Below are 21919 nucleotides of genomic sequence, written 5' to 3'. Positions count from 1 at the left end.
CATCAGGAACCAAGAAAAATGTCACATTCAAGATTACTCAATGAATAATACTTTTAGGACTTACATTTTTATCAACTAAAAAAAGATCTCACAATATAAAAATTTCACTAACACCAAGAAAGCCACATCACATTCAGCAACTTTTAAAATGTGCACAACTTAACTTGTATAGAGTCATGGATTGGTAAAAAATGGAAGGTTTTATTGTGTTACTTTGTCCATCCTGTGTCTCATATTCAGAAGACTTGCAATAACATCCCCGGTAGGTTTTCAACAATAGAGATATTACAGTCTGAAGCCCTCAATCTATTATGTTAGAAAAGGCAAATCGAAAATTTGTTACTATTATCTGATACATTCTATTATCTACTAACTGTCACAATGTGTCTTCTGAAACAAAAGCAACTCAACCCCTTCATTACATGATTGGTGTCCTGTCTTCCTTAAACCTTTTCTTCTCCAAGGCAAATGCTCTGCATCTTTAACTGCTCATGGGACTCATATGGTAGCCATAATCAGTCTGATAATGCTTTTTTTAAAATTTCAATTAATAATTATTTAACTGAATAAAATGTCCCCTGGGAAAAACTTTTTCCAAAAATTTAGTTTCTCAGAAGCCAACTCCAGTTTATCTCATCATTTTGTCTTACTTCTCCAAAGTGTATGTGAAGTAGACACTTATTTTTCTGGCATTCCCTGGAATCTTTACCATAATTTGGGAAATAACCATTTTGATTTTTCCAATTGTCCCTTGGCAATGTAACACAATCACACTGTAACTCAATACTGTTCAGATAAGGTCTGGTCAAACAGATTGAGAAGTTCACATCAGAGTCAAACCAGGTCAATGAAATGAAAACATGAGAATTTTCCTGGCATTCTGTTTAAGCTGGTCAATCAGAAGCCTGGAGCTGGCCCTCTTTGGGACAGCCTGCTTGAGAATGAAACCAATACCATCAAGAAATAGAGAAGAGACTGAGCGAAGCAATGTTCCAACGATCAGTATTTGAAGTTCTGGCTGAAGTTAGACTTGCTCTGTTGGCTTCTCAGTTACAAATACACATCTGTCTTCTTTCCTGTTTAAACCAGATTGAGTAGCATTTTGACCAATGTCTTCCAAAAGCTTCCTAATTAATATACTAGATATACATATATATGTTAAGATATATACATGTATGTGTGTAATATATACAGAGAGTTTATTGAGAGAGAGAGAGATTCTTTTTATAGAGATGTAGATATAACATTTGACTTCTGGTACATAGAACAAGATTTTTCTTCTTCATCTGTAACATTGTGTTATTACTATATTATCATTGGTTCAAACATGTCTTCTTTTTATGTTTTATTTTATCAGATATTTCCCCCTTCAAGTCAGCCTTTTTGCATGCTTCTGCTCCCAATCCACCCAAGTTTTACTTTTTATGTATATGTCAACATACAATACCTAGCAACACTTTTAATATATTTTTATTTGCATAAATAGCATTAAGCTATATGACCCTTCAGCTTATCATTAATAGCGTTTTGATCCATTCATATTATTACATGTACAACTAGTTCATGTATTTTGGGTCCAGTGTAGCAGGCCCTCATATGAAAATTTCACACAGTTTTCCCATTTATGCATTTCTAGATTGTTTTCAAGTCTTTGCTACTTCAAACAATGCTATTATTAACATTCTCATATGTCTTTCTTTCAGTATCTGGGCAAGACATTTTCTGAAGTGCACACTTAAAGGTGCAGTTTCTGGGTGTTACAATATGCACATATTCAATTTCCCTCAATCCTGCCAAATTATTCTCCAAAATAGCTGTACCATTTTCCCTTCTACAGATGTGCATAAAGGTTTCTTTTTCTCCATATCCTCCTGACCCCTTGGTTTATCTTATCTGGATATTCTTTCTCTCCCCTTGGTCACATATTAGTCATTGAAATCATTTGCATAACTTGGGTTTTGTTTTCTGATTTGTTGGTCATGACTATAATTATAATTTGTCTCCTCAGAAAGCAATTTTCCCCAACCAGTCTCAGGCCGTGACTGACAGCCTGCATTATTTCTTAATTCTATTTGAAATTTATTACTATCTTTTCAAGGAAGAGAAGAACAATTGTATAAATTGTGCAATTTCCTGTGATAGCATTTCCTAAAAACCTATGAAACAAAGATCTTCATCCTTCTCAAACTCTTCCTAACGGCATTTTCTCTAAATGATCTTTTATGATTTATCATTTTTTATTGAATGATTCCCTCACACCTCATTTCCGTCATTGTACATAGTGCTGTTTGACCAAGTGTAACATAAATTCCCCTTGCAAAAGAAAAATAGAAGAATCAGAAAAAATTAATTTTATTTTTCCAGCAATCACTTTGCAACTTCCTATGTTGCAAACATGGATAAGAATCCTAATATCCCCAGTCTGTCTGAGGGTCTGGGCCATGTTCCCCTTTTATCCTGGAAGTGAAACAAAGGAAATAGTCCATCTTGTAAAACACTCATTCAGATTCCACTCTCTATGTGATGGGCTTCCTACAACTGCTACATAAAGTGTCAACTGAAACCAGCCTTGTCATAGAGACTTTTACAAAATATGAACAGTGCTAAATACCTCAAAGTGAATCGATTTCCACTGAAAGTGTTTTAACCTCCTTTTAGGTCAAGAAATAGCAATTTTCCGAGCTTCACTGTAACCTGAGAATTAATCCTAAGAGGCAGGTGTGCACTGCATACATCATTTGTTTCACAAAATTTATTGAAGATGCCTTTGTATAGGACTGTCCTAGTAACGCTTTTCCCTTCCTTCAGGCAGAGGTGCGGTTCTGGAGCAATGGAGTGGTGACACTTGGAGGGTATTCTTTCTGCTAGAGATTGTTTCTTTGTTACTTTCTGTTTTTTTTTTTTTTTTTTTTTTTTTTTTTGGAACAGTGTCTCGTTCTGTCAACCAGGTTGGAGTGCAGTGGCATCATCTTGGCTCACTGCAACCTCCGCGTCCGGGGTTCACGCCATTCTCCTGCCTCAGCCTCCCGAGTAGCTGGGATTACAGGCAACCACCACCATGCCCAGCTAATTTTTGTATTTTTAGTAGAGACAGGGTTTCACCATGTTGGTGAGGCTGGTCTGGAACTCCTGATCTCATGATCCACCGGCCTCAGCCTCCCAAAGTGCTGAGATTACAGGCGTGAGCCACCACGCCCAGCCAATTTGTTACTTTCTTTAAAAACAAAATTAGGTTTGATTACTTAAGATGTGAGCCGCTTTTAGATTCCTAGAGGTGGAATGGGCATTGGGTAAATTTTACAGGTGAACGAACTGAGGCTCTGAGAGGTTAAAAACTTTAGCAAGGATTCACAGCTGGGATTATGACGTGCTAGACCCGAGCACAGGGCATAATCATGAACTGAAAGAGAAAGTACTGGCAAAGAATAAAGTGACACACACAATGGATAATGGAGATTGCTTCCATATGGCCTATGCTCTGTAGGACTGACATCTCAGAGTGGGGGCTCATATGTATGGGATAGTAACAATGATGATAATTATTGGCTCTAACAGTGACTGTTCACTATGTTCCAGACTAGTCCAGATACTTTATTAACTTATTGAACCCTTCCAACGGCTCTATGAATAACTGTTACTATCTCCACTGTAATGCAAAAGAAACTCAGAGAACTTAAGCCAGCAACTCAGAATTACACAGCAAGAAGCCAAGCTGAGTGCATAATCACAGCTGCGCACCAGCACCCGTATGCTTAAAAACTGCATGCCTCGCCTCTGCAACTTAAACAGTACCACATAGAAACTGTACACACGTGCTTTCTTGGATGGAAAAATACTTATCCAAATACAGGCAGTATAAAACCATTGTTTCCTACAACCTAGCCTGTCTAGAAGTTGTGCTCTCTTACCCAGAGTCAAGAGACTCTTTATAGCTAGATCTCTTAAGCATCCATGGTTCAGTTTTTTCTTTTCTTTGCCTGTGCAAGACGTGGAAAGGCAACCCATATTCTTCTCTTATTTCACTCTTCACTAAATAATATTTCACAGCCATTTCAGAAGCTAGACAGGACTCATTCTGTAGGAAAATTATCTTGGTTTCTTTCTTCCCTGGGCCCTGAAACACTGTTACTAATAAAAGCCTATCTTTCTAGTACTGAGATGCCCAGTAGAGAGTGTGAATCAGCCCAGGAAATGAGTATTGGTCCTATGAAATCAGTCAGTCCCTTGACCCTCTTCAATTCTCAGATGACTTCTCTTCTCTCTGGCACATTATATCATTTTTTTCCCCTCTAAATGGTGATGCATTTACTGATCACTATTATAATTCTTCATTCCTGGGTCAAGGGAGACTTTATGCTGACATATAGGTTGGAAGAAGGAATGGAAACAATTATTTATGTAGAAGAATGACTCAAACGCTCACTCGTGTTTTCATTTTTTTCTATGGCTCTAGCGAAAGGTCCAAAATGATGTCCTAAGAAGGCTATAGGGGAAAACAGACATGAGTTATCTCTGCTGTTTGCTGTCAGTTGTATCTGTCTTCTTCCATTTATTCATTAAAGAATAACTTATCCCTGGTCCATAAGGAGGAATTCAGCAGAATGAGGAATATGTGTTGTCCCAGGGAAAAACAGAATGGGAAAAGCAATGAACCAAGACAATAAGATGCTTCTTCTCCAAAGCAACTGGGGAGAGAAAGCATTGCACATTTAAATAAATAATGGCTATCCTCATATGGTAGATGACAGTGGTGTATTATAATTTTTAAGGAAGAAAAGATGAAGTGTTGCTATCAATGCAGACTTCCTTCCTAAGACCCAGAAGTATGGCTCATTCCAGTCATGACACAAGATATTGAAAGTCTCTGGAATGATGCTGCTACTGCATGTGTAAATCTAGCCCTAATGCAACTTCTAAGCACTTAAAGTGAATAATAGGTACTATAAGTACCAGGTTTGGATAAAGCTAGGCACCAACATGAAGATACGTGCTTGGTAATGGCAGTATTTGATGGAACACAGCAGGTTCCCCCTCCTGAGTTCCTGAAGGAAAACAACACAGTGTTTAAGGTTAGAGGCTCAGATTCTGTAATGCCTAGGATCAACTCTTGGTCCCAACTTGTATTTGTGATCCCCATCCTCCTAACCCTAAAGTATCTGATCCATAGATTTTTTAGATATTTATCTCCAAATCACCAATCCTCAGTATTACTTAGTAATTATATGTATTGCTACCATTTATTACATGTTTATTTAATAAATTCTAGGTATTTTAAGAACCTGTCACACATTGGTAACTTTAGTCCTCCCAGAAACCCTATGAGATAGCTACTGTTATTTTCATACCATTTTTCAAATGAGTAACTGAGGAACACTATGGCTAAATAACTGCACATAGCACTTCCTCAGAAATTCTGAGGAAAGCCTGGATATTCTAACACAATCTTCACTTCCCTCAAATGAGTTCTTCTGCTATGCCACAGAGAAAGTAGTTACTTGCTTTCAAGAGCTATTAAATGATCATCCTTTTAAATAGGTTTTATTCCAGATTTAAACTGGCTTTGTAATATTCATCCTATTTAACAACAATGTTGTGTGTTGTGGATTTATTTTCCCAACAAACATATGAGATGAATAGCATTGCCAAATCCATCTCCTTCAAAATTCTCTTTGTAATAATCTAGGAGGGCTTCCAGACTAAAGAAAGTTGCTTTTACTGTAGGAGTACTTATTTAATTCAGCTAGACTTTTGTTGATGTTGTTAACACAATCGCACTGGATGGTTTGTGCATTCATTTTAGTTGCTGTTCCTACTTACTGCCCCAAAGCTGGAAACAGGGAAAAGCTAGCATGAGTACTTCCTAGTTTTTGCACATTTGTAACATTATCCTTAGCCTGTCTGAGGGTCTGGGGTATGTTCCCCTTTTGACCTGGAAGTGAAACAAAGGAAACGGCCCAATAGTTAGGTTGGACAAGAAAGTTTGATAAGGTCCATAGACTATTTTTAAGGTCAAGGCACTTACAGAAGGTAGAAAGTCAAGATATCACAGATAAGGTGAATAATCTGAGGAACCAAGGGCAGCACAAGGTTCTGTGTTACAAAAGGTAAACAAAGACCTACTAGTGATCTTGGAATTTAGTTCTTGTCGGCCCAGAACCTCCTACTCCACATGCCCAATCCAGAACTGCTAGAGCATGCAGGAAGCCTTACTGTTCACAGAAGATTGAAAGCAAGGATTACTAGAAGTTTCAATGTGACGGTTATGACGGTTATGTTAGATAATGATTTAGCAAGAAATTCAGAATATACCTAAACAAGTCCAATCTATTTCTTCATCCACTTTGATGTTGGCTTGCATCACCCAAGCAATAAAGGAAGCATTCTTTGTTTCCTGTTAGCATTTGTTTTTCTGCAAGCGAAGAGAGGAAAAGAAATATTTCAACAGAAACAGAGCCCTGAAGCCACATTTGAACTGTCAATCATTCTCTTCCAGATTTCTAGCATGGACCCTGGTTTTCTAGTGCCCATTAGCAGACGCTTCTTCATCAGGGCCAAGCTGGAGGTGAGAAATAGAGTGTTGGAGACTGCTTTCAGCTCTGAGAATAAGATTCTTCAGATAGGAACTCAATTTTCCCTACTTTTCACAGAAGACCACAGCTCATCTTCTCACCATGCCTTACAATATTTCCAGGCCTTTCTCCCCATCTTCTTATACCTACATATCCTTCAAGACCCAACTCAACTCAGGCCTCTTTTCTGCCATGGAGGCAGGCAGTTCAGATTTTGGCTTTATCAGTTCCTAGGTGTAAAACTGGACAAGTTATTCAACGTCTCTGACCATTGTAAGTTGTGGATCCATAATGCTCACCTTGTAATGCTGCTGTGAGGATTAAATGAGAAAAATGTGTATTGGTGCTTGGCATTTTGGAGGTGTCCACTAAATGCTTTCTTTAGCCTGATATATGTGACTTTCCACGTATTCAAGTCAAGTACTCATCTGTTGTTAAAGATAAAAACTGCAGGTCAGCAAGGATTTTAGATCTCTAAATTACTTGAGAGGTCAGATTTCCCATTAGACAAAACTACAGTATGTTTATTTTTATTAGTAGTATCACCATTATTATTAAAGCAGCATTAAAAGCTACTATTTAATGAGCACTTTTATTATTCCACTCAATCTTTTCAACAGCTTTGCTCTAGGTGTTTTTGTTATTTGTTGGAATTACTCCAAAGCTTAGCAGCTTAAAATAGCAACTAACTGGGCTGGGCGTGGTGGCTCACGCCTGTAATCCCAGCACTTTGGGAGGCTGAGGCAGGCAGATCACGAAGTCAGGAGATCAAGACCATCCTGGCTAACATGGTAAAACCGGTCTCTACTAAAAAAAAAAAAAAAAATTAGCCAGGCGTGGTGGTGGGAACCTGTAGTCCCAGCTACTCGGGAGGCTGAGGCAGGAGAATGGCATGAACCTGGGAGGTGGAGCTTGCAGTGAGCCAAGATCACACAACTACACTCTAGCCTCTAGCCTGGGAGACAGAGTGAGACTCTGTCTAAAAAAAAAAAAAAAAAAAAAGGAACTAACTGAATATACTTCATGGATTTGTGGGTAAGAAATTTGAACAGGGCTCAGCAGGACAGTTCTTCTCCTCCATGTGGTATCAGCTGAAGTCACATGGGACATTCAGCTGCTGGGTAGGCTTATTTGGAGGATCAAATATGTCTTCATTACTATGTCTGGTGTGGTGCCGGGGATGGCTGGAAGAATGTGCCCTGCTAAGGAAGTCAGTTGAAATGCTGACATAGCCTCTCCAGCTTTGTAGTTTTAGCATAGTCAGCCTTCTTAAGTGGCAGCTTAGAACTCTTAGGTAGGAAACTTAAAAGACCAGTACAATATGGGATGGTATGTTGAGGGACTTTATGAAGTTCTTGTTTCTTTTCTTGTGGTTATTTTTGAAAAAGACCAAAGCTGTGCTAATTTACAGACATTATCTGCCAGTGTAACTTGGATGGCATTAATTCCCTCTTCCAACAGTCCAACTCTCTTTGTTCTTTCTCTCTTAGTCTCATCACAAAGTTACCATGTGGTGAAATTTAGAGGAATCTGCATCCTAGTCAGGAAGTAAAAGCTTCCAGTTCCTTAAGGCCTATGTCCAGATATTGCATTTGGCAAATGCAATTCATGATTCATAGCAGCATGATGACTTACCCAAGATCATACATCTAGTGGTAGAAGAATCTTTCAGAAGGTCTGACACCATGCATACCATCAAGTCTTAGTCATTTGCATTAGATAGTCTCTCTCTCTCTCACACACACACACACACACACACACACACACACACACCAGCAGAGCTGGAAATGATCACTTATTCAAGCAGTTCTGTTACCTCTGCGGAGAAGTGCCATGGGAATTATAAAGGCAATCAGCTTCCCTGCTGCAACTGAAAAGTTGGTTAATGTATTGGCACTAATACAGCACTTCTTCCCATCACAGCAGAATTGGCTGTTACTGTTATAGCTGGATTATGGCCACTTCTCCCTCCTTTGCAAAATTTAAGTCTGTGATGTTCTCGTCAAGGGAAATGATGATAGAGGTACAGCAGGCTGGTGATTAAATTTGCTCAGCAACAATCCGTAAATAACCTACACATTCCATTTGCTGGCTTTGATTTGGTCCCTCACTTATACAAAGGGGAGACTTCTGGGTATTGCAAGCGAAAACAGGCTGGGGCATGGGCAGGGGGCCACATGGCAGGGGGAGGGGAGGAAAAGCATAATGTGAGAGTCAGGTTGGTCTCACTTCAAATGAGAAGTTATAGGCCAGGCATGATGGCTCATGCCTGTAATCCCAGCACTTTGGGAGGCCAAGGCGGGCAAATCACTTGAGGTCAGGAGTTCGAGACCAGCCTGACCAACGTGGCTTAATCCCATCTCTACTAAAAATACAAAAATTAGCCGGGCATGGTGGCAGTCACCTGTAATCCCAGCTACTCGGGAGGCTCAGGCAGAAGAATCTATTGAACCTGGGAGATGGAGGTTGCAGTGAACCAAGATTACACCACTGAGCTCCAGCCTGGGTGACAAGAGTGAAACTCTATCTCAAAAAAAAAAAAATTATAAGCAGACTGGCATCTTAAGCAACCTCAGGAAAAAAAAATTGAAACTGGTCAGCCTTTCTTGCCCTTTTTAACTGTCTACTCTAAATCTCTTTCCTCCTTTGCTCATGTTTTGCCTGTGGCAGGTGGGCTAGTACCATTCACTTCTATTTAGCTGGAGTCTGACAGTGGAATCCAGTCTCTGCTCTCCCTCATTGCAGGTGATTACACTGAAAGGAGCAGAAGAAATGGGAGGCCATTATGCCTGGGTGATAAGATTCCATGAATCTCATTATAAGGGTCCTCCTCAATTTTTGTTCTTTCATTGTGCAGAGGCCCCAAACTCTGTTAAAACTTATGTACAGAAAATGCATTTATCTACAGCCATACCACCCTGAACACGCCCGATCTCATCTGATCTCGGAAAATGCATTTGCACTCTTGCTTTAAATGCCATCAAATGATAACCTGATAAGAGAGAAAGAACCAAGAAATCTGGCCTGTGGACAGAGGGAATGGATGCAATCCAAATTGCACTGGTGGGGAATTTCTATAAATTAGCACAGGTTTGATTCTTTTTATGAATTACAACCACGAGGAAAGAAACAAGGACATCATGAAGTCTCCATTCACAATCTCACATTGTATTGGTCTTTCAAGCTAAGCTGTCCTTTTTGCCTCTATGTTGTTTCAAGGAAAGTAAACAGAGGGAAAAGCACTTTCTTTTTCAAAAAGTAGCTTTATGAAGCATACTGTTTTTGTTCTAAGCCGTATAATTCAACTATTTTAAGAGCACACTTTAACAATTTTTACTACATTTGCAGAGTTGGGCAACTGTCACCACGATCTAATTTTAGAAAATGTCCATCACCCAAAAAGAGATGCTGTATGCACTTGCAGTCACTCCACATTCACATCTCCAGCTTCAGGCAACCAGCAATCTTCTTTCTGACTCTCTAGTTTCACCTTTCCTGGACATTTCATATAAATGGGATTACATGGTTTAATACACAAATTTATTAAATATAAATAGGATAAATGTAATCTCTTATGTTTAGTTTCTCACTTAATTAAATCTTTTTCAGGTTCAACAATATCATATCATATAGTAATAGTTCAATCCCTTTTATTGCCAACCATATTCCATTGTATGGATATACCATATTTTGTTCATCATTCATTAGCTGATGGACATTTGTGTCATTCCCACCTTTTAGATACTCTGAACAAGGTTGCTATGAACATGCATGTTCAAGTCTTCATGTCGATACACATCTTAATTTCTCTTGGTTGAACATCTAGAAATAGAATTGCTAGATGATATAAAATATCTACAAATATATAAATATAGTTCACATTTTAAGAAACTGCCAAACAATTTTCCAAAGCAGCTGAGCCATTTCACAATTCCAGCAGCAATATATGAGAGTTCAAATCTCTCCATATCTTTACCAAGAATTGTTATGGTCTGACTTTTTAAATTCTATTGTCTGTGAATGGCATCTCATTGTGAGGTGAGCATTCTTAGGATTCTTATGTATTACTTCTAAGATTAGTGCTGTTAATGAAGAAAATGAAATTCTTTCATATTTCAGGAACAAAATCTGTCTCTTTTCTATGCACTTAGAGACTCAAAGTAGAATTTTACAAATTTTGTCTGAGGATTAATTCAGGTTATCTTGGCAAATAGATCCAATCATCTCAAAGACATGCATATTAATAGACTGAAATTTTATTTTTAGTGTTATTGTGGAACATGTCAAATTTATAATTTTCGTTCATTACTGAAAGCACAGCTCCAGGGAGATGTTTTAGTAAAAATGTTTATCTCCTACCACTTCCTATTAAACATGCCCAGGAACCCTTGTATTATTTGTTTGCATCTTATAAAACACTGATTGTAGCTGGGCATTGTGGCTTATGCCTATAATACCAACACTTTGGGAGGATGAGAGGGAGGAAAGCTTGTGGCCAGGAGTTTGAAAGCGGCCTGGACAATATAGTGAGATCCCATCTCCACACACACAAAAAATTAACTGAGCATGGCAGCTCACACATGTAGTCCCAGTTACTCAGCAGGATGAGGTGGTAGGATTGCTTGAACCCAGGAGTTCGAGGTTATAGTAAAGTCCAGTAATTTATATATGCAAAAAACAAGGTTAAAAATAGAATACTGATATAGCTTAATTCCATTTAAATACAGAAGTGTAAGGTATGAAATGCAGTTAATGAAAAAGAACAACCTTCCCAGTAAAAACAAGCATGCACACACACGTGCACACACACACCACCAGTGCCACCACCAGGACTACCACCCCACCATGTAATTGTTTAAGGAAGAATTGTATTCAAACTTGAAAATTGACTCATAAGATTGGTTCTCTGCTTTTTAAAGCAAATGGCACTTATTTTGTTAGATCCCAGGATTTCTCAACCTCTGCACTGTTGACATTTTGGCTGGATACCTCTTTGTTGTAGGGGGCTGCCTGTGCATTATAAGATGTTTAGCAGCATCCCTGGTCCCCATCTACTAGACACCAGAAATAACCACCTCCAATCCCACATTGTGACAACCAAAACAAACAAAAAAAGTCTTCAGACATTGCCAAATGTCCCCCAAGTTGAATCACCCCTGTTCAGAACAACTGATGTAAACTGAAGGTATATGAACTAGATGGGAGAAACTTAATAAATAAACATTGAAGTACTTATATAAAAATCACATTGCAACCATTCTGCAATAGTTTACACACTTAACCACAATTATTACTCATCGCATAAGGTATCTTTGCCCTTGAACAAAACAGAGATTTTCTGCCAGCTCCATCCCTATTTCTTGGAAGTAATGGTGTTTCTTTGACCCTTGTTCTCTCTTGTAGTTCAAATGCAGCTTTGTTTACCAAAGTCACATTTGGAAAAGCATCCATCTGTAACAAGCAGTCAGGCCTTTTGTTAATGTTTGTTATTTCAAAAGGTTTAGCTTGTCAAATCTTAAAAAATTCTCTGATATCAAAACCCCCCATCATTGTATATTAGTTTCATTCATTCGAACATAGTTTCCACTAACAAAGCAACACTTATTTCTTGCAATAAACAGAAGTACATATTTTATTTGCAGCATTTTTGATAAAATATATCATGAGAAACTGAGGCAAAGACATTTCAAGAGCTTCTCGAAGGAAACAAGAATTGGAAGAAGCAAACATTTTCCAAAACATCATAAAGATTTGTGACTGTTTATCCTCCAAGAAACTCTTTTCTTTCTACGCATAATTGATTGATGTCCACTTACAAGAAGAAACTCAATGGAATTATTTAAAATATTAAATATAAGTGCTAAAGTATTGCATAGCTTCATATTCACATAGCCAACTACTCACTAGATAAACTCTCAAAAATCTTACAGTGTCTAAAACTCAATCTAGCCAAAGCTGAATTAATAATATGTCTCCCCCCGCAAAAAAAATTATCTGTCACAGTGAATGTATCTTATTTCTTCTTACACTATCTGAAAACCTCAAAATTATATAGACCCAGCTAGTTTCTCGTATTCAATTTTTTCATCTCACTGCCCTGACCTTTGTGCAGTCCTCATATTTCATTTCTGTAATATTAAAATAAATTAATAGTGTCCTTTTATGGGCTTGTATTTCCCCCAAATTCCTACTTTGAAGCCCCCAAACCCCTAGTACCTCGGAATGTGACTGTATTTGGAACACGGCCTTAGAAGGGATAATTAAGTTAAAATAAAGTCTTTAAGGTTGGCCCTAATTCAATGACTGGTGTCCTAATAAGGAGATATTAGGACACATAAAGGGACATGTGAGGTCACAGCAAGGGGAGCATGTGTAAGCCAAGGTGAGAGGCCTCAAGAGAAACTAAACCTGCCAACACCTTGGCCTCGAACTTCCAGCCCTCAGAACTATGAGAAATAAATTTCAGTGTAAGCCACCCAGACTGTGGTATTCTGCTATGGAAGCCCCAGCAAACTAACACATGTAACCATTCTCTTTGGTGCTAGTTTACCTCCCTCTAGTTTTCCCTCCACAGCACAAAAGTAGTGAGACTTTTTTTTTTTTTTTCTGTCTAAACTTCATACCTGGCAGCTCCACATCCAAGCTTAAAACCCTCCAAAGACTCCCACGTTCTTAGAACAGTGATGTCAAGTTTCATCAGATATGCAAACATCAACAGATTGGTAGTGGTGCCAAGATATCCATGCCCAGAGGATTCAGAGAACACCATTGAACTTGGCAAGAAGAATACTGTATGACTGACAAGCAGGCCGTGCATGTGGATGAAGAATGTGATTGCATGCTTGCTTCCATTGCAATCTCCAGCTAAGGGCTAAAATACCTCCTTAGTTTGGCACACCAGCAACTCCACCCTCTGACCTTTTGAACCTCTACCCCTCTTCTCATGCTTCTAGCTCTCGTACACTACACTCTCACCCTAGTCACAGGTCTCTAGAATGTTATGTGATTCCGTGGTTTCATAGTTCAGTTTCTGTTTCATTTCCTGATGGGAATATCTTTTCTACATTACTCACCTTTTGTATATGTACTTCTATTTCTAACCCCAATTATGCCATTTTTTAAATAAAAAATATTTAATCATTTCCAGCATGGAAAACTACTCTCACATTTTTGTCTCATTGTACTTCATCTACCCTAGCCCCAGAAACACTTTATTTTACTTTGTTTTTACATGGCTACCTTTACCACTAGACAGTGCAGTGGCCTCCTTAAGATCAGGGATCGGGCCAGGAACAGTGGCTCACGCCTGCAATCCCAGCACCTTGGGAGGCCGAGGTAGGCGGATCACAAGGTCAAGAGATCAAGACCATCCTGGCCAACATGGTGAAACCCTGTCTCTACTAAAAATACAAAAATTAGCTGGGCATGGTGGTGAGCACCTGTAGTCCCAACTACTCAGGAGGCTGAGGCAAGGGAATCGCTTGAACCTGGGAGGCAGAGGTTGCAGTGAACTGAGATCACTCACTGCACTCCAGCCTGGGTGACAAGAGTGAGACTCCATCTCAAAAAAAACAAAAACAAAGATCAGGGATCATGTTTTATTCATTTCTGTATTCTCATGTGCTCACATATTGTGTTTAAATGAAAGAATAACTGAATAAATGAACATGTAGCTTTGGGCTGAAAGCATTTCTGGTGAATATCTCCAAAAAGTTTTTGTGATACCCATTCAGAAGGGTCTTCATACTTATGAAGTGCAAGAAAAGCTCCACAGATAAGTGGGTTTAATCCATAGCTAGAATACAGAAAATATCAAAATTAGGACTGCCATCCTTTGGGCAAGATATACTCAAACATAGTTGCATTCTTTGATCATAACAAGATGGAAATTTCAGAACTTCAAGAAAAAAGTGACCAATCAAAATGGTCTTTGTTAGTCCTGCATTACAGCTTTCTCCTGAAAGAGAATTTCTTCTAACATCCAAACAAAGTAGGAAACGTAGGCTGACTTTCCTTACTTGACTCTGTATGTGAACAATGAAGGGGCTTGTTTTAAGACTAACTTCCTGGCATAACAAGGAGGCTGCTTCAAAAAGGAGAAGATATTCTAAACCATTGTATTACCTCCTCTGAGGCATAAACTGCCACATCCAGCCATGATGATATTACCTTATTTGGGGATCTGACACACACACAAAAAAATTTCAAAATGAGAATTTTCATGGAAATTTCACAAACACGACATTTTCTTTTCTCTTGTTATATTATGTATAATTTATCTTCGTGGAAAGAGGCCCAAATATCTTAGCAAACTTGCTTAATACTCAGTTTGTTATTTTTATATTCTTAAGAAAAATGAAAAGAGAGATTGTAACATGGTGATGTTAAAAAACCTTCCCTGGGCAAACAAATCCTCTAATTTCTTCAAGTTTTACCTCCTATATTCACACACTGAAAGCAGCCACATAAGGTAATAGGGATAATGGCTAATACTTTGCTATACAGCTATGTGTTTCCATTGCCTTCACTCCTATCTTTATCCCTCCCATTCAAGCAGCGATGTTAGCTTCATATAAGTATTGTCCTCTGAGGGAGGGCAGACACCATCCAGGACCAAAATCCAAGTTCAGTTCTTAAATGTATTTCTTAAAACCATAGCAGATAAAGTGTGAAGAGTATATACTTCATCTGGGTAACAGTTGGGCTTTACTGAGAAAAAAGGACTGATGTTTCCAAAGATGGTATTAAGTATCAATAACCAAGCTTAGAATACTGAGCAGAGAGTACACACTAGAAACCATAGAGAAGAGTGCACAGTGAATGGAGAAATTATCTCCCCCATCCCAAAAGGTAGTAAGTGCTCAACCAGCAGACTTCAAAAGAAAACTTCGGTGGGGAGACTGAAATAAAGCAACTCGTGCTTGTCTTAAGAGCCGCAGATCAATTCCTTACCCAAACTCTTCTTAGACCCACAAATCAAAGATGGCGAAATGAGAGAGAAATCCAGTGTGGGTAGGAGATGCCCCAGAACAATGGAGTTACTGCTCTGTTCCCCAAAGCTTATCTCAGGCAGATTTCACAACTCCGAGCAAATCCCTGAGATGTGCACGGTGCTGGAGGCAACCGAATGTACAGGGAGCAAATTGATAATGACTGAGGCAAGTGTTCCAGCAGATTCTCTTGAAGGGAAGGAAACTCCAGAAAGTCCCTCATACCCCAGAGATGCACAGGACAGTAGCTGAGAATCCTAACCCTCTGAAGGGCTGATAGGGGCTCCAAGGACCATCAACTAGGAAAGTCCTGCGTTTGAACAACAAAATGCAGAGTACATGAGCCTCACAGCCAGAGCCACAGCAGAGTTCAGGCAGATCAAGCCATCCTTCCCTGGAAGCTACTGGGGTCAGAGGCAACCCAAGAAGCAACCAGACCCTACTCTTTCAATGCCCTGTGGGGAAACTGATCATGTCTTGGGACAAAAAAAAAAAAAAAAAATGCTGAAATGGAGGGGCAAGTTTTTAAATTAACTGAACATTTACACAAAAGAGACAGGGGTTTAAAACTAAACAGATAGTGGAAATAGTTTTTCAACAACAGTGTAGATGTTGACTTGAGAGCAAATATAGACTAGTAGAGAAAATTGCCTTTTTGCACATCTGGGTTGATATTATAAAATTTAAGCAACTATAATGTAAAATTCTATACACATATGGGCAGTGAGAAGCTTTTATGGTCTGAAACAATTTTCACGCCATATGTCATAATAGAAGGTCTTCTAGAATCCATGTGTGTCCAACAATAGCCACTGAAGGGAAGCTTACCGGAGTGCCATCGTGTTCCTTCCCCTAAGGATCGGACTTCCTGACTCAAGGTACACCTTAGTTTTGTTTCTATTATCCCTCTGCTTACTGATCCATTTGTGCTATTAGGCCTGAAAATAATCTGGAAACCTAATCAAAAGCCATCATTGTGCTCAGCGCTCTGAACGTTGAGGTAAACAAGGAAACAACAATGTTTGCAAGGACCTCAAAAACTGCCAGCAGCTACACACCCACCAGAATGATACAAAGGCAAAGGGGGGAGCATATGAATCTGGTGAGATGTAAAACAACTGGAGCTTCATTTAGTGCTGGCAGGGGTCGGAATAACCACCACTCTGGATATCTGTTTGGGAATGTTTACTCAAGATGAACTTATCCATACCCTTTGATCCAGCAATTCCACTCCAAAGTATGTACCCAACCAAAATATGTATCTATGTATCTTCAAATGATCCATACGTGAGTGTTCAAAGTAACATTACTCATAGTAGTGAAAAACAGTGTAAGTTCCCATCAAAAAGGGCTAAACTACATAATTGTGTAATTAAAAAAAACATTCAACAGTAAGGAAGAATGAATTAAACTGAAATATACTAGTGATGAGTGGATCTTACAAACATGATGTTGAGTCTAGGACGCCAGACTCAAATGAGTACAAATAGTATAATTCACTATTTGCAAACTGCACAAAAGGCAAAACAAATCTAGAAGACAGGAGAGTGACTAGAGGCTGAAAGGGGGAATGAGAAAGGCATATGGATTTTATTTCTTGATCTTAGGGCTTTTACTCAGGTGTGTGTTCAGTTTGTAAAAATTCAGTGACTTGTACATTTATGATAGGCATGCTTATTTGTATCATATAATGCTTTACATTGTGTTATATATTTCATTATATTAACATATATTTTATTATATTCCAGTGAAAAGTCTATAAAAATTAAAATTCCAAAAAACAAATATAAATTAGTATAGGATCCCAGATCTATTTCCACCACTTATTAATGCAGAAACTGAGTTTGCTTCTCCCTGATATTTCCACAGCTTCCAACCAAAACTGTCAAAGTTCTCTACAGCCAACCACATGAATATACAAAGGTTCTTGGAAGCAAAAATAGGCAGGAAATGTCAGAATACTCATATTGCGCTTCCTACCTTCCCGTTTTACTGAAAAGAACTCTGAGAACCCCAAACTGAATTTTTTCTTTTCCATCTCACAAGCTCTAAATTCATAGTCTTAAAAAGCATCATTTCAGAGAGAGACAGGCATACCAGCAGGTGCCATTTCTAATTCCTCCTGGCTACCGTCTGCATAGGCTGCTGAGGGATAAAAGCTGTGATGAGAGCATTCTTTCCACAATTTCATATTCATGGAATTTGTTGTTACTTAACTTTTCACAAATCATTAGGCTGAAGTACCTCTCCATTTTTCCCCCAAATAGTGTCATTTGACCTGGTATCCAGCTTAATACAGCCTTTGCTTTTGAATAGATTTCCTTACAAGTGGCAATCTCTAATAGGGTCATGTCGAGAGGCAACCCGACTGCATACTAGCTATTGCATGTTAACGTGATGAAGGTAATTTCAAATGGCATTCAATCAAAAAATCTGAAAATTTTATTAGTGAGGTTGGGGGCTTTCTCTGTTCAGATGAGGCTCATTGCAACTCAACTCCGATATTTTCAACTAAGATTTCAGAGGATGAAATTTTTTAAACTGTGCACGTACTCAATGGTCCACATTGCTTTACAGACCAAATAGTTGGCTGTGCTTTTAGAATACTGAATGCAAATTACTTTTCTTCATCCAAAGAAATACAGCAGACCACTTGTCATTTAATCATCAATGTGGATGATCTCCGAATATGTGAGATAAATTACATGCTAAACCATGAAGATCAAAACATGTGTCTTGGTGGAAAACAACACTACCCCTGGAATGTTATAAAAATATGTGCTCATATTTTGTTACTGCATACCTCCTTTTTTCAGGATAGAACTGCTTGTGTGAGAAATTAGTTGCAGAAAGGGTTTGGGGAACTGGGATGGACCTGTTTGCCTTTTCCAATCTTTTCAAAGTTAAAAAGGATTTTGGGTAGAATCTCGACTTACTTGGAAAATATGCTGAAATAAACAAGCAATGATGCTGTTTGAAGTAAGGGCAATGATGGCAAATATTTGCCTTCCCTGAGTACAATGAAGTTCAAGCAAACATCAGTTATGTTTTAAGAAATTCATGAACCTAAGTAGATTAGACAAAAACAAAAATGATGTAAAATTGAAATTAGGTTATTATTCAGGCATTTTACAGAACAAGATCCCCTGAGAAGCGTGAGTCATTCTGAACTAAGTAGAGTAAGATCATTTAGGTACTGGATTTAGTCTGTATCTTTACTCTTAAGTGACCTAGCACTGAGCCAGGCTGAGAAGCCTTGCTAGAACTCGGGACAGGAATTCAGATTTCCAATGGTCTTGCTTCTACAACATCAATATATTTTTTAAAAATTTATTCTTTATTGATACATAATGGATGTACATATTTTCAGGGTGTGTGATAATTTAATATATAATGTGTAAAGATCAAATCAAGGTAATTGAGATATTCATCACCTTAAATATTTATCTTTTCTTTATACTAGAAACATTCAGGCATTCCCCTTCAGTTATTTAGAAATGTACAATATACTGCTGTAAACTGTAGTCACCCTTCACTGTATAGGAAGAAAGGACAGGGACATCATACAACCTCAGTACCATTTTAACCTCTGCTGGGTTCCTACTACAGTTTTTATGTTCGCTGAATATTCTGCCAAATGTTGACTGTTTTCTTGTGAGCTAAGCCATGTGCAGCTAAGATGTGGTTCATCTCACCTTTAGACTTTATTCTTCAGATATTCATACATATTTGTTTTCCTAGTTCTTTTTATTATAAAAGATAAAAGTTGAGTAACGGGGGGAAAATGTGAAATTTTTTTCTTCCATTTTCAACAAACATTTATCAACATTTTAGTTCCTGCTTTATCATTACTTTTCACATGCATGAATAATTTTACATTATAGTAATTACATAAATTATATAAAATTGTATCCAATATGCAGATATATATTTAAGGGCATTTCTAGACTATGCAAAAATATGGAAGCTTAACACTGAAATCTCAACAATGGCCCCTAAATTTTGTAGGCTTGGTATGATAATATACTGGAACCCTTATTCTTTAATGAGCCTGTAATCAGTGGCTTTCATGCCTTGGTACAAAATATCTCCATGGCCCTTTCCCCATTAGTTGAATTCAAGAAGCATATTGAAATGAAGAAAGCAGCTCCAAAAGGCACAGCCTGGCTAAAAAATAGGTGCTAGACAGCTTTTCCCTCTGTTTGTCCTGCCAATTTTTCTTCTTTACACGTAGAGAAATAATACTGGACCAGGAACATTCAATTTTCCCTTCCGGGGGATTTATTCATTCCTAAGCTTTGAGCACGTACTGTTCTGGAGTGTCTACTTTGCTGAAATTGATTTCCTCCCTCTTCCTAACCCACTGTGTTAGCCAGTTTTGCATCACTAATGAAGAAATACCTGAGGCTGGGTAATTTATGAAGAAAAGAGATTTATTTGGTTCATGGTTTTGTAGGCTGTACAAGAAGCATGGCCCCAGCATCTGCTTCTGGTCAGGACCTCAGGAAGCTTTAAATCATGGTGGAAGGGGAAGGGGGAGCAGATGTGTCATATGGTGAGGTGGGAGGAAGCAAGAGAGAGGAGGAGGTGGCAAGCTATTTATGTATGTATGTATGTATGTATGTATGTATGTATGTATGTATGTATGTTTTTTTGAGACAGAATCTTGCTCTGTCATCCAGGCTGGAGTGCACTGGTGCTATGTTGGTTCATTGCAACCTCCACCACCAAAGTTCAAGAGATTCTCGTGCCTCAGCCTCCCGAATAGCTGGGACTACAGGCGTGTCCCACCACGTCTGTCTAATTTTTTGTATTTTCAGTACAGACAGGGTTTCACCATGTTGGCCAGGCTGCTCTTAAACTCCTGACCTCAGGTGATCTTCCCACCTCCACCTCCCAAAATGCTGGATGACAGAAGTGAGCCACCATGCCTGGCCTTAAGCTCTTTTAAACAACCAGCTCTCCCATGAATTAATAGAGTAACAATGCATTCATTACCACATGGAGAGCACTAAGGGACTCATGAGGGATCTGCCCCATGACCCAAATACCTCCCACTTGGCTCCACCTCCCATATGAGAGGTCAAATTTCAACAAAAGATTTGGAAGAGACAAATATTCAAACCATATCACTACCTTTGATTTTCCCCCTGCAAAGCCCAAAAATCACACCAAAATAAAAAATGGCGAGGGCTCAATAGGGAAGGAATAAAGGAACAAGGAGGCTGGGACGAGAGGTCGGTACTGAGAAAGTCCAGCCTGGAAATTTTTGAGTCTTGGGAAAACCCGTCTTTATGTTCAAGAGCAAAATTATCCCCATTCATTTAATTAGGTCTTGTCTTAACAGAAAGGGAGTCTATCTTCTCAAATAACTGGGCCAAGCCAGCTGTTCATATCTATCTTGTGTTTTTTAATTGAAAATTATTATTAGTATCACTTGATTTACTTTTACTGTTCATAACCAACATCGTGAAAAAGCTAAAATTTGAACAGTTAATGAAAATAATTAGGAAACGACTTCAGATTTTTTTTAAGTTGTTTGCACCCTATTAAGCAAGTAGTGATCTTGTGAAATATTGGAGTCTATCACTGTTGTTTGTTCAATAGACCATGGCTCCACTTTGTTTTACTGTTTATGCAGAACATTTTGACTTTCAGAGAGAAGAGATGTTCACAAATGCTATTTAAAATGCTTTGTAAGGAGAGTTTCTTTGGAGCTGTCAAACCAAAAGTTTGATTTGGAGAGTCAGTTAAGTATGCCTGGAAGAAACTGAAATAAGTATTGCTGTCACTCCAGGCACGACCATGGTCTCTAGAGGAAAATCCCTTAAGAAGATGAATTTTAAAATAATTAAGCCAGTTGTGTAATGGAAATAAAGAAAATTTGCCCAAGGTCAAAACATCATTTTTTTCCAAAATAATATGTCATGTGTCAAATAACTCTAAACCTTATTTTTAACAACTTTTTTTTTTTTTTTGAGACAAAGTCTTGCTCTTGTCCCTGAGGCTGGAGTGCTATGGCGCAATCTCGGCTCCCTGCAACCTCAGCCTCCTGGGTTCAAATGATTCTCCTGCCTCAGCCTCCCAAGTAGCTGGGATTACAGGCATGCACCACCACGCCCGCCTAATTTTTGTATTTTTAGTAGAGACGGGGTTTCACCATGTTGGTCAGGCTGGTCTAGAATTCCTGACCTCCTGATCCACCTGCCTCAGCCTCCCAAAGTGCTGAGATTACAGGCATGTGCCACCACGCCTGGCTAATTTTTGTATTTTTAGTAGAGACAGGGTTTCACCATGTTGGCCAGGCTGGTCTGGAACTCCTGACCTCGTGATCCACCTGCCTCAGCCTCCCAAAGGGCT

This window comes from Piliocolobus tephrosceles, chromosome 14 (genome assembly GCF_002776525.5).
Source record: "Piliocolobus tephrosceles isolate RC106 chromosome 14, ASM277652v3, whole genome shotgun sequence".
Lineage (NCBI taxonomy): Eukaryota > Metazoa > Chordata > Mammalia > Primates > Cercopithecidae > Piliocolobus > Piliocolobus tephrosceles.
This window is presented reverse-complemented; position numbering follows the sequence as displayed.